Genomic DNA, 13,953 nt, shown 5'->3' on the forward strand with positions numbered 1-13,953 from the left:
AAATATCATAATGTGACAGATTTTTTTTTTCAAAACATGCATTAGCCTGGAAATGTCCAGACATTTCACACAAGCGTGCCACTGGAGCTAAAAATACTGCCAGAAAAAGTCACATTAGTTCCAAGAACTCACAGTTAGTCAGAGTTCCAAAATGTCCGTGGTTCGATTCCTTGGCCTGTGATTCATGTGTGTGCATTGAATTAATTATGACTGCAGTTCAATGTGTCTTTTTTATGCCTTGTGGTTGTGTGCGCTTCACTGACCTTGTGTTGTAAACCTCTGTACATAGGGTATGAAAGAGTGTGTATATCTTTCTCCTTGAATCTTACTCTCCCTGGAAGCTTCATGCATGTTTGCATGTATTCTCTGTGTGTGTGTGTGTGTGCATGTGTGTGTCCTTCTGTCTGTCAACTGGACTCCGTGCGCGTGTCACCCTCACACTCTGTCCGATGCCCTCTGTGAGAATGTGACAGACGTCACTGTTGATCTGCTCAAACACTCCCCGTGGGACGTCCAGCATGTCGTCCGGCGCTTGTGGCGCCCATTTGTTTGTTGTTCCATCTCCTGACCAAAGTGCTCAAGCGCTCGCAAACGCTTGCATGCGGAGAAGCCTTTGGAGTACAGGTGAAATTGGCCGTCCTCACGCCATGACCATGTTTACATGCACTGCACAACCCAACAGAGTGGGCTGTCTCAACCATGCATTTGCTTTTGTTTGACGATTTTTCGCACACACCTGGATAGATGACGGCCTGTGTAGTCAAAGCCTATTGGGGTAACTGGCCGAAGAGCGGTGTGGTTCGATAGAGGCACAATTCATTTAGGTGCCAGGCTGTTTTGCCGAAAATCATGGAAACAGGTTCGTCGAAATTGTTCAGAATAATGGCGGGCCGCGGTTGCTATGGAGACGATAACAATGTGCTGCGTGAGCCCTGGTGCATTGTTTAATTTCAGGTAGGTTCAAATTCAGGACGAATGCTGTTTTGCAGCAAACACTATTTTCTTGTCATTCATTTGTACTGTATTTGGACAACAGCTTCACACCTGTTCCCAATCAGTGCACTATAAATAGGGTTGTCTTAGAAAACACAACAGGATTCTTGTCACAGAGAAACACCCAATCATAACAAGCATATCAAAAGACACTGTGTGTAGAATACACAAATAAAAAAAAAGGTTGAAAATGAATAGGAAGAGGAGTAGATATGGCAGAAGCTGAGCTGAGACACACACACACACACACGAACACACACACACACACACTCGAGTACGTAGACACATGCAAACTTCAATACAAATGCACATGCTGGTGCTCATAAAGACTGAATCAGTCACAGGCACATGTCACTCTTTAAACGAGCTGGAATTGGATTGAGTTGCCTTTTGATTTGCCTTTGTGTTGAAGGCGCAATTGGGTCTGCCCCCCTCTCTCGATGTGAACACAGGCTTCGGTGCTCCATTCTCCCCCTCTGAGAAAGCCACTCAAATTACACCTGCACCACACACACACACACACACACACACACACACACACACACACACACACACACACACGTCACCTCAAACGAGGGCCAGCGAGAGGGTAGCACCGACCATCAAAGATCATTAGGCAAATAGCAAGGGAGCAGCGAGAAACGAGTGTTTCATGTGGAGACAGAGAAAAAGGAGAGAGATGGAGAGAAACAAGAGCATGCGAGCACGCGAGAGAGAGATGGAGAGATGGAGAAAGGCTGGATGGAGAGCATGGGAGGTGGTGGAGGAGGAGGGGGTGGAGGACTGGTCCTTTTCTGTCACAGACTCTCATGTGAGATGATTAGAAGCGAGCGACTGCACCGTGCTGGGTGGCATGTGCACGCCGGCTGCATTGATTTTCAGCCGTGATCAAGAGTGAGGCAGAGAGCAAAGCCAGGCTATCGTGTCACCTGTAATCTACAGGTTCCCGCGGCAACGGGAGCTCTGATCATGGGACTCGATGGCGAACAACCCCCCGCCCCCCTCACTACCACCCGCTCAACCCCCAGCCCCCTCCACTCCATCTTGAAAAAGATCAACTTTTTACATTAAAAGCAAGCAGGGAAAAGTCTGCTAAAGAACCAACAACGTCTAAACATTGATTACAAGCAGAGAGCGAGGGAGAGAGAGAGAGAGAGAGAGAGAGAGAGAGAGAGAGAGTGAGAGAGATAGGGAGAGAGAGAGAGAGAGAGAGAGAGAGAGAGAGAGAGAGAGAGAGAGAGAGAGAGAGAGAGAGAGAGATAGGGAGAGAGAGAGAGAGAGAAGTAAGTTATAGTGGAAAGTGAAAAATTAAGCCATGGTCATGTGTTTAAACCAGATCAGGTCCTGCTAAGCTCATGGCCATATTTGTTAAAGTCCATTTATTCATTACGAGGGTTATTATGTGTATTGACTATTGGATTAGCTTCTGCCTACTAGCATGATTTCCCCAGGGGGGAGTGAACGCCGTGGCAACAGGGGGACGTGATAAACGCCAACCCGGAGCAAAGTCCACTGGCAATAATATTTTTTTTATGTAATTAAATCTGGAATGTTCCAAGGAGGAGTAGCAAAGATGGAGGGTGACTGGAATAGAAATGGACAGTGATGGGAGATGGAGAGGGGGATGGATGAATGGAGGAGAGCAGGATAGAATGGGTGATGAGGAAAAGAAGGTGAAAGAGAAAGAGAGAGAGAGAATGAGTGGAAATGCCAAAAGGAAAAGAGATACAGAATAAAATCAGAGTGTGAGAGAGAGAGATGGTAAGATTGGGTGAGAGGAAGAGGAATAGGGAGTGGAAGATGACAGAGAGAGAGAGAGAGAGAGAGAGAGAGAGAGAGAGAGATGGAGGAAAGAGACAGATGGGTGGAGCTAAGAGGATGGAGACAGGTCCTCTTCTGTCACACACAGTGAGGGGGCACTGGATCGAAGGGGAAACTGAGTCATCACACACACACACACACACACACACACACACACACACACACACACACACACAGAGCGCTGATGTCATAAGACTGCTCTTAGGTCAGTGTGCCCTGCTCATACTCATCAGCACTCAATCTGCCAAATTGAAAACTAATATAGAGTACAAGTCAATTAAATGTGAAAAGTTTGGTTTAATTAACTGTTAATTAAGTCTATATTTTATATTCACCAATTCTGTAGGGGCGGTTCTTTGACGTGGGTGAAACAGGTAATTGCTTTGGGTGCTTTTTATAATGTTTGCCGCCGACCTCAATAACGCAAAGTGTGTGTGTGTGTGTGAGAGAGAAAGAGAGCGCAAGATCACAGGAATGCATTGTAATTGGAGGAGCACAAAATTACATGTTACAGGGCACCATGTTAACCAATTCCACTGTCAGTGATTCTTTGGATATTCTGTCAATGACAGCTTCATGCAGTATAAAAACTCAGAGACATATGTAGAGGGGGGAGCAAATTGTACATGCATTGTGTTTCAAACATTATCAAAAAATAGCATGTTGCTCCGATTGTAGATTTCCATAGAAATGACTTGCGTTTGAAAAGTAATTGCAAGGAAAAGAAGGATTACAATTATAGTCAGGGTGGAAGGTGAACTCATGCCCATCAGTACGCGCTATGGTGGGTATGTTGGGGTATATTCTTTCAGCCCGGAGCACATTGTTAGCTGCTTAGCTAAAAGAAGAAGTCAAACAGTGTCTTCCTAAAGACACGGCAGTCATTGTCTGTGCCCCTGGTGTTCGGGATCAGCCATGGAACTATAAATTGCATGTGATGAGAAAAGGCCCTGGCACAGACACACATTTTCAACACACGTTTTCAATCAAATGTAAATTGGTTCAAAGCACTATCAAAGACGGACGACGTCTTTTTATGAAATCAAAATTGACTTGCCACACGTTAACATTCACCATCATCTCTCTCCCGGTCTCTCTGTCTCTCTCTCTCTGACAACCACAGTGGAGGTTGGAATAATAAGCTAGCTTTTTTCTGCTGAATGGAGGCTCATTCAGGCTCTATGTGAAGGGTGTCCGGTCCCGGCAGTGTGATAAAATGCCATTTAACGGGAGACAAAAGACGAGGGAGAAAGAGATAAGAGTGGCATCGCCGGCGACGTGGGTATGTGCGATTCCGCTGGGTTGCTGCAGTGAATATGCGAGTGCGATCGGAGCCTCACGTCGTCCCCTTCACGGTGTCGGGTGGCGGTAGGGCTCGTAACCACCTCTGAACAATGCACAGGTCATTTATTTAGTTGATAGTAAAAGGCCTGACTGACACTATCGCACAAACAAGCAGCAAAATAAATTGCAATCCACACAGTGAAGCTCTTTTAAAGTTAGAGCGTACTGCATTATTATTGGTCACAGATGTTGTTTTAATAGCTCGCAACAAAAGCTGACATGGTGATATGCAGTCTCTTGTGATGGTTTGTGAGAAAAAAGCATGTCTTGTCTGTCTGCTTCTCCTTCTCCACTCTCAGAAACCAAAAGAAGATATGAGGTTGAAGTGCTTGAGGTTTTCAAAGATGTAACACTCATGCACATGCGCTTGAACCCAAATCCTCTCTGTGGAGCTACGTAAGCTGTGTTACAGTGTATGTGAGTTTAGACACACCACATGTTAGAAGTGGTGACATTTGACATTTGACTTGAACTTAGCTGTTTTTTTTATTTATAAGTCATCCTGCTGCACCCATTTCTTAATCGTCAATTTGGTGCCTTAATCCTCCCTTACACATCCCTGGCTTTAGCTGCAAGTCGCCACGACAACGGGAACCTCTTTTGCAACATCAGTTCCCTGAAGACGCTAAACACGGGCACTCACACACACACCTCACACACAAACACACCTTACACACACACACACACATACACAGACACACATACACATACACATACACACACTCACACATGTGCACAGAGACTAAAACACACAAAATCCACTTCTAAACGGATTAACCTTTTAGTCAGTTGCGAAGTCTTGCCGTTTGCTTGTGCTCTAATAAGAAGCTAAAACTATTCAAATGCCAGCTCCTCTGTCAATAACCACAGCGCATCAACGACTGGACGCAAAGCAAACTCCCAGCGAACACCTGTCTTATCTTTACAGGGGAGGCTAGCGCAATAAACTTGACAGTTTTCTTAAAATGAACATTGATGCTAAAAGGGTATGTTCAGGGGATACAACAGGGTGTTCTCTGTATTTGCTTGTAAAATGGAACTTAGCTGCTAGCAGCATAATTAGCGGTATAGCCTCTCCATGAAAGCAGTAACTGCTAATCCCATCCCTAAAGCTTCTTTGTGTCTTTTGTGTTTTGAAGTGTCTGTGTGTGTGTATGTGTTGATCAACTAAAATGCATCAATGGCAATTATGGCATCTGATAGTGTGTATGTTTTCTTTTCGGGGACCTTTTAGCTCTAATGAGTGGCATCAAACAGCTGCAGCTTAAAAGCATCTGCTCGTAAAGCCTGGTGAGGCTATGATCCATCCCCATCAGCAAGTAGAGAAGACTACAGCCACAACTCCAACAACCCACAAACACACACACACACTCATATACGCACACGCACACACACACACACTCATATACGCACACGCACACAAACACTTATATACGCACACGCACACACACACACACACACTCAAATACGCGCACACACACACACACACGCACACACACTCTGCTGGACCTGGCACATGTGTCCACCAGGCCAACAAATGATAGGAGACATGATGCAGGGACACAGTGAGGGGTCTCTGTTGCTCCATGGCCTCTTTGATCTAGCCCCACCTAGGGTTGTTGTGGGTAAATATGTGATAATTGCACATCGTTAGTTATCTTTCACTAGCACCCCCCCCCCCCCCCCCCCCACCCCCCCCACCCCCCCCCCCCCATCGAGACTCACTGTGCGATACCATTACCACCATGTAAACATACAAACCAGGCTCCCTTTTTAGCATAAAACAGAAAACAAATTTAATAGTATATTTATATTAAATTGGTACTTACTTTTCGTTTCCTGCCATGTTTATTCTTATAGCAGATGAATCCTTTGCAACTGATTCATTTCATTTGCAAAAAATGCATGGGCTTAAATGATTGGCTGACATCCTCCAACCACCAAGAGTCACTGACAATGAAATTCAACAGTCCAAGAGACTGAGATCTCCAAATGACAGAGGAGGCTCGTGTGTGTGTGTGTGTGTGTGTAAATACATAAATAAATAAATAAATAAATAAATATATTTTAATCCTTCAAAGCTCCAGCTGCCTGTACATTGTTAGATAAGTGTCAGACAGTAGAATTCAGCATGGCCGGACACATTTTTTAAAGGTCATTTATTTATTTTATTCATGGCATCCATAGTGGGCTCTAACAAGCCAAAGGCGCTTTGAAGAGTTAGCCTAGTAGTCACGGTAATAGGCGGCTTCTCTGAGCTCGGTAAGCTGTAAGCTAGCACTCCCCATGGTACAGATGCTTGTCAGGGGGTCTGTGTGTGTCTTGTAGGGGTACGGGTGGAAGGTTTAGTGGAGGGAACGCGAGTTGAGGTGGAGGGGGGGTGGCATTCAGTCAAGGTGAATAGAAAACACTGGACACAGCGTGACATGGTTTTAAACAGAGCAGATGCCTACATTTGATACTGTGGATTTGAAGATCTGTGCTTTCCTCACTAGCCTCGGGCAACAATACAACACATGTGGCGGGCTAGAGATTAGACATGCCCAGGTGATATTTGAAAGAACAGTTTCAACAGAAGGTCACATTCAGATTGGGACTCATGGAAATGACGCTAGTAACAAGCTTATGAATTTAAGGCCATCAATGTAAGACTATTTTCAGAGTGTCCAATTTTGTTGGCATGCCTGTTGGTGTGTCACTATCACACAACCTGTTTTTTGAAGAATTCTTTGCTCTTTTTGAAGCATGCAAAGTGGGAATGTCAGTTGTGAGGCTAAATGTGGCCTGAACAGCTCTTCATTTGCAATCGCGTAGTCAAGACAGTTTTAATTAATGCAAACCCTGGGCAGTTAAGTGGAGGCAAAGTTACAGCTTTTTCATGAATATTTCAGAAAACCAGATAATGTACGTGACATGGGTGTTGAATTTGACCACAAAGCAGTACAGTCCATGGTTTATACTGCAGCTTCATTTGGGAAGACAGAGAAAGACAGACACAAAGAGAGAGAGAGAGAGAGAGAGAGAGAGACAGTGAGTAACTGACTAATTAAGCTGAATGTTGCATGGGTGTAGAGGCCCTATTAAAGAGCCAGGAAGCAAAAGCAGTGACGAATTAGTCGATGTAAACTTATGTTATTTCTACTGTCTCTTCTCCATATAGTTCTTTCCCATTTAGTTCAGCTCTTCTGCAGGCATCACTGAGCTTGTATTACTTGGTGTGTCTGCCATTTGTTTTGTCTCTGCTCTGAATAAAGTGAAATCACGGAATCACCACCAACAGTAACAAGTGATCACTTGTTTAAAGTTTTGATTTGCAACAGTCATTCCTAGTTTCTGATTAACGAGGAGAAACTCTTTTTTGGATATTATTCCTCTTTGTCAGAATTGGTGGCTCCCTGGGAGTGTGTGATTGGAGGAACTCCGGTAATTATGAGCCCCAGCGGGGGCTAATTTTTCATTTTCTACCCAGATGAAGACTTTCACCTGGATCACCCCCCAGCGTTCTGTTTTCTCTTGTCTTCACTCTCCCCCTCTCCTCCCCAGTCTCCCCCTCTCCTCTCCTCCATCTCCTCCTCTCCATCATCCCTCACTTTTTACCCCCCACCCACACACACAACCCCCATCTCTATCTGACTCTCTAAACATCCATCGTTGTGGATGGATGCTGTGATGGCAGCGCACACAAGTCCCGGGTGGCGCTGGGCAAGCAGGTATCCACATGTCCTAATTCCCCCTTCCTCTACGCTCAGTTGTCATTCTCTGACAATTTAACACTAACAGGTCTATTCTGTTTTTTTTTTTTCAAGGTGGTGTGGTTTCTTATTTGAAATCAATCCCTTCCCTGCCAGCCATCCCCTGCCACGGCGAGAGAAAATGGAGCCATTCCGCCTCTCCTTGAAAAAGCCCACGCCACATACATCCAATCAATTTCGGCGTACGCTTTGGCTTTGTTTTGCTAAATCACCCATAATGGAATCTATTCCTCAGTTTCGGAGTCTGCAACGGTTTCCCTGTGGTGCGGGGGAATAGCACGAACACAACTTTTCCTTTTCTTTGTTTTGTCTTTTTTTTTTTTTTTGCGGACAGTCACCAGTGGGGATGGAAACTTTTTCTGGGTGCCCAGTGAGTCAGATCCATAGCAGGGCCGAAAGTGCCGACGTCTGCTCTGAGAAGCCATGTCTTGTGGTCAGCACTTTTCCCCTCTCTCTCTCTCTCTCTCTCTCTCTCTCTCTCTCTCTACACAGCATCGTTTCAGTCAACAGTATTTTCAGTTATCAGCTTTTGTGTCGAGCACCATATATATTTTTTTCCTACTCTGGTGCTTTATTATCACACTTTCTCTGCAACTTTTTATCTGGTGATCTCCTTCCTTATCGCTTTCTCTCTCTATCTTTCCCTCCCTCTCTCTCTCTCTCTCTGCCTCTCCTGCTCTATATGCTGGCATGCCAGGTCAGTGTTTCATCGGTCGGTCCTCCACAACGTGGTGGCACAGCGGCAAGTGTCATGGCAGGCGTCTGTGTGAATGGGAAGATGCCATCTGCTTTAAACACACTTCAAAGAGCAGACGTGCCTTCTCGCCGAGGCACCTGTACACCTGGCACCTGTACACACTCGAAAAACCATACCTGAAATGTGACCTAATACAGCTGAAGAAGCAGACGCTCAGTCAATAAGAGGCATTTATTCCCCAAAATAATGTGTTTAATTAAAAGCATTGGTATGTTACCTTGGAACCTCTAAAGATATTCTCACTCACTCACACACACACACACACACACACACACACACACACACAGTATTTGAGAGAGATAATGTTTTGATGGTGCAAAAGATAACCCCTTGAAACCACAAAAACAGGTATTGTGCGCGTCCTATAGCAAAGTAAAAATATTTAATTCACTAGTTAAACACTTCCCATGGAGACTCACGATCAAAACATGACCTACAGCACACTAACAAATAGGCCACAGTATGTGCTCTCATTCACATGTGTGTGTAAGGAATAAATCCTTTCCCATCCACAGCTTCTATCTGGGGATAGGGAATGCAGCAGTGGTTAAGACAAGGGGGAAAAAATTGCAGGGCCCTCCAAATGTCTTCCCCACCGGCTAGCACAGCAGATCTCATTAGTTAAATAAGTTGTGAGCATATTGATTAGAGCCTTTTTAAATTAGCCCTCTACTAAGGAGCAAGACACCTTCAGGGGGACAGGAGCAAGGAAAGAGAGGAGTCGTGGGCTGACAAGAGAGAGAGAGAGAGCAGAGAGAGAGAGCAGAGAGAGAGGGCATGTGTATTTGTGCATTCACTTGACCTTGGTCTTATTAAGTCGAAGACTGTAGGGTGTTTCGGTGACTTGAATTGTGATCTCGGTGTGAAATCGGATTATCCAATGTGTGGCTACTGTTTTGGCACGCGTGGATCCCCCTCGCTTGAAAGCCTCTCAGGTGCAGTGACTCAGTGCCTATGAGACAAGACGAGAGTGTGTGTGCTCGGCCTGTGCGGAGGTTTAGTGGCGGCTCGATTAATAGGGCCTGCCGCCTGCAATCTCCAGCGCTGTAGCTCTGGTGGCCAGAAGATGTGAGGTCATCTAGAAGTGATGTCGCCCTACATACACCACGCTTCAAACTCATTCCCCATCATAAATTAGGCATAGACACTACCAGCATTTACATAATGTTCATTCTGAAAATAACTCACACTAATGCATGCCTGCACACACATACACACACACAGGCTTGCTCTTCAGCATATTCTCTTCACTGCTCAGTTCATAAGCCTCCCCTCTCAGCTCATCCTTTCATTCTCTCTCTCTTTTCATTTTCATTCTGCCTTTCTTTCTCCATCTCTCTCTCTCCCCTTCTCTTTCCACTGCTGCCGTTCCCTCTCTACTTTCTTAAGATGCCTCTACTCAAACCTCTGCCCTGCAAACTGAAGCTCGAGGGAGGCCTGAAGCGATTCGCCAATTAGTGTCAGCAGACAGACAAATAAGAGTTTTACACAGCTAAGAGAGGGAGAGAGGGAGAGAGGAATAGAGAGAGAGAGAGGGAGGGAGAGAGGAGGGCAAGCAGGAGAGAGAGAAAGACAGAGTGCAATAGAATAAACGAGTGTGACAGCAATTCCAACAAACAGCTCTCGGAGCCAGCGGACAGAAAGACAGTGTGTGGAAGGGGGGCCTGTCACTGAGAATACTCATTCATTACGGGGAAGTCAGAAAAGTTGTCCACACACACATACTTGAACAAGGACTCCTACGCACTTACTCTCTCTCTCTCTCTCTCTCTCTCTCTCACACACACACACACACACACACAAATAGCCTTCACTAGCCGGTCACAATTAGCTGTGGGGTCATTTGCGATTCAGCTCATGACATTTGTAGCACTTAGATGGTTTTTGCTTGTCAAGTTTGTGTTGTTCACCAGCTTAAGCGGCTCTGAAGCATGGCTGTGTTTTAAAACAGAGGATATTCTCCGGGCAAAGTCACGCCAAGGAATTAGCTTCACAAGCTTATTAGTGCCAAGGCCTGCCATCAAGACCTCTGTTCTTGTTGGGATGGGATGGCATCATCAGTGGTTGAAGGACAATCAAGGTTGATTTGTGGTCTAGAGATGCTTAAGTTTGTATTTCAAATTGAAATTCAGGAGTTGAAGAAAATGAAAATGTTCTTTTATAAGCGTGAACTATTTTTTAAGGACTATATTTCCGAAGCATGGCCTTGAAAGGTTGTTGAATGCATTTCTCAAAAGACCATTCTGTGTCTGTTTTTTAGCAGCACCCTTGACTGTTGTTAGCATTATAATTATGGTTATGGTTATGATATTTAGCAGACTTTTACAACATTAAAATAATGCTGATGATGCAAACATGATACAAGTTAAAAGCAAATCAACATGATCTATGATGGACCCCTCTGAAACCTTCCGTGCAGAGCGGTACAATATATGACCGCCGCCCAGTCCAGCACATTTTTTCCACAAAAAGAAATCATGCTGAAAGGCCTATATGATTCTAACTGTCTCACTAAATTGCATTATCCACACTCAATTCTCACTGGTATCTGCTAGATAACAAGTACCAAAACATGATTAGTTCATAGATGTCACATGTAAAATTCATTTTATACAACCCCATTTCCATCTTGCCTGTTTATAATTCTGAGAAATTCTTGATTGTTTGTGCATATGTTATGTGTGTGGGTGTGTGTGTGTGTGTGTGTGTGTGTGCGCGTGTTTGTGCGTGTGCCTGCGTATGTGCCTGTGCATGCAAGCATACATATGTCTACTGTGTGAGTATGTGTCATACGTATGATTACTATGAATGTATGTGTGTGTGTGTGTGTGTGTGTGTGTATCTGTTTGTGCACATGTGTGCACATGAAATGGGTTAACATGACCCCTGGAGGCAAACATACGGAAAAAAATGGTCATCCTAGGCCCTACAGTTCTCAAGATATTCACAGAAAACTGTGTCTGCCCTACCCTCCTTTCAAGGGGTCCAGTCCAGCGGGGGGGCTACAGATCAAAACGAAAAACGATGGTTCCATGCTATCCATGTGGGGGTACATGCCCACCAAGTTTGTGTACCCCGGTCTTTCAGTGTCCCGGGAATCCTTGTTGGTGTACGTCACTAAATGTACACATAAATTATTTTATTGTAAGGCCCACCATGAACGAAAGTACACAAAACTTGGCATGCATTCGGAGGGTGTCATAATGATCCTACACTTTTAATTTCGTGCAGTTTTGACCTTGTCAGCCAGAGATATTGTGATGAAAACACCAAATGTTTTGCTTTTTAATTTTTAACTAGGTGGCGCTATACATGAAATAAGTGGTAATGGGATGGGTTGACATGCCCCCTTAAGACCAACATACATAAAAAAGGTGGACCTCCTAGGCCCTACGGTTTTCGAGATATTCACAGAAAACTGTGTCTGCCCTACCCTCCTTTCGAGGGGTCCAGTCCAGCGGGGGGGGGCTACAGATCAAAACGAAAAACGATGGTTCCATGCTATCCATGTGGGGTTACATGCCCACCAAGTTTCGTGTACCCCGGTCTTTCAGTGTCCCGGGAATCATTGACGGAAATTTGGGCATGCGAAAAAGAAAGAAAAACAAAAAAAAACAAAAAAAAAACAATCTGACTAAACCTATATGACCGCCGCTTTGCTGCGCGGCGGTCATAATAAATAAACCAGAAAATGTAATTCCAGGGAATTACCATTGCATGTAAAAGCAAAAAAAGCTGCTGTTTATAACATTATATTACTTACAATATAATTATTCAGATTACATAGACTTACAGTATTCTTGAAAACCACTTACTTGGTTAGATGTTAGCTTAGAGTAGGCTATATGACAGTCAGTAAAAATAAATTGTTAATTCAATATTGATCAACATTCTTTGTTTTAATACAGCAGAATGATACTCAGAATACACTAATGAACACTTAACAACCAATGTAAGCTCAAAGTTAAAAAAAAATCACACTTGTTGAAACCAGTACCCAATAATGATTAGGGAAAAAACAGATGTCTACTGAATCTGCATTCTTATAGAACTTGATAATGCCAATCATATTATCCTAAGACAGTTCTATTTATCAGTGGTAATTCTGAACTGGCAGCAAGAGCTAGAGGTCTCAGTTAATTGTAACAGGTCACATGTGATGGTGATATAAACTGAAGAACAAGATTCAGGCCTTCAGATGATCAGTTTTAGACAGAACTTAGGTCCGAATCTTAATTTTCACACAGCACAGCACTGTCTAACAGCACAGCTAAGTTTCACAGATGTCACAGCACAGGTATGATTCAAATGTAGAGTATGCATGCTTCATATAGTTGTCGGCATAGTCCTCCTGCAACAATATAATACTCAGAATGTCTCAGTGTAGATCTCAGATCTATGTCTCAGTATAGTTCAAAGGTATGTGCAGATATGTTGAGATATGGTCACATGTTTTAGGAATGAATGTAAGTGTTAATGTCAGCGACATATGGTTGGCAGGATGTGCACACAGACAGGTACACGTAATGTACTGTAATACACAATCACCACCACACTGGTCTGGTCTGGTCTGGAACCTAAAAGACAAAAGCAAACAAGTTAAGAGTCATACTAAAAACATGGAATGGAATGTGTACAATTGTTCAATACAACTTAGATATGTAAGTGAGGTTGTTGCACCATACATCTGTAATGGTAGTTAACTATACTAGCATTTCAAACAAAGCATCAAAGTATTTCATTTCAAACAAAGCAACATTTTGTGTTTTATTCATTTCAGTTTAAGGATAGCTGATAGCCGAACAGTTAAAAGTAAACAGCTTAGAATACTTTGTAGGCAAATGGTGTGTTGTTGCTGTTGATAATCATAAACTGAGTCTTAAGGATGGACCATTCTGATATTAAGTAGCCTATAACCAACTACACTATAGCTTATACAGCTTGCTAGGTCTGTCATCATACTCTGTAACCTATGCTGACAACACAAACGTTATACCTCAACTTCTGTAGTGTGTTTTAACAATACTTTGGTCATATGGTCCGTTTCCAAACAGTATGGCTTTCATCAGGTCCCTTTTCACAGGTGTATTTAATCAAGAGCCAGATAGTATCCGTACAATATGATCTGTAGGCTACTTTATCTGGTTAACGTTAGCAAATGTAACGTTAACGTCAGTGCTTAGCTGGGAGCAACGTTATCGAAACCTACAGCTAACAGATTACTTTAAAGTTGACGAGATATTAACGTTGATTAGGTGGGTTTCCTTACATAATAAATATCAACGG

The 13,953-nt window shown here is 43.7% G+C and overlaps 1 long non-coding RNA gene across 1 annotated transcript in view; it reads right to left on the minus strand.

Moving 5' to 3' along the window:
* Positions 1–12,305, minus strand: part of LOC121694839 — a 21,780-nt gene extending 9,475 nt beyond the window's left edge. Inside the window, exons 1-2 of the long non-coding RNA XR_006025899.1 lie at positions 12,295–12,305; positions 11,547–11,553 (exon numbers count right to left, since the gene is read on the minus strand). This is a non-coding gene — a long non-coding RNA (uncharacterized LOC121694839). The remainder of the gene's footprint in view (positions 1–11,546; positions 11,554–12,294) is intronic.
* Between the last annotated feature and the right edge of the window lie 1,648 nt (positions 12,306–13,953).

This window comes from Alosa sapidissima, chromosome 20 (assembly GCF_018492685.1).
Source record: "Alosa sapidissima isolate fAloSap1 chromosome 20, fAloSap1.pri, whole genome shotgun sequence".
NCBI lineage: Eukaryota > Metazoa > Chordata > Actinopteri > Clupeiformes > Clupeidae > Alosa > Alosa sapidissima.